Below are 817 nucleotides of genomic sequence, written 5' to 3' on the forward strand. Positions count from 1 at the left end.
TCCCAAGCGAGTTCTTAACCATCGCGCCACTCGGCCGGCCCAGGTCTCTGGTCCTCAGTTCTTGAAAACCTTCAGAGCCATAAAAGTGAAATGGGTGTTTTGTTTTCATAATAAGCCCCTTTTCACCCCAACTGGGTTTATGTGAATGAAGTTGACTTGGAAAGCACCTAAGGGTGGGATCCAGTTGCCAGGGGAACCTAACTTGAATGGAGGATTGGAACTTTTAGGCCCACTCCCTGATTTCCAGGGCAGGGATAGGGGCTAGAGCTTGAATCAGTCACCAACGGCCATTGAGTTAATCTAGCATGCCAATGTAATGAAGCCTCCATAAAAACCCAAAAGGAAGGGGTTTGGAAAGGTTCTGGGTTGAGGAACCAGAACACTTCCTAGTACCTCTGTGGTAGGCTCCAAACTCCACAAGGACAGAGCCTCTTGGTTCAGGACCTTGCCCTATGTATGTCTATATCTGGCTGTTGATTTGTATCCTTAATATCCTTTGTAATCTAGTGTGTAAACAGATTTCCTGAGTTCTGTGAGCCATTCTAGCAAATTAATCTAGCTCAAGGAGGGAGTTGTGGGAACCTCCGATTTATATCCAATCAATCAGCAGCACAGGTAACAACCTGAACTTGCAATTAGTATCCCGAGTTGGAGGGGGTCGTTGGAGCTTCCAATATGCAAGTCGGTTGGTCAGAAGCACAGGAAATAACATAAACTCTTAAATGGTGTCTGAAGTGGTGGACGGTCTTGTGGAACTGAGACCTTTATCTGTGGAATCTGATGCTATCTCCAGGTAGATAGTGTCAGAATTGGGTTG

This window comes from Hipposideros armiger, unplaced genomic scaffold (assembly GCF_001890085.2).
Source record: "Hipposideros armiger isolate ML-2016 unplaced genomic scaffold, ASM189008v1 scaffold_569, whole genome shotgun sequence".
Classification (NCBI taxonomy): domain Eukaryota; kingdom Metazoa; phylum Chordata; class Mammalia; order Chiroptera; family Hipposideridae; genus Hipposideros; species Hipposideros armiger.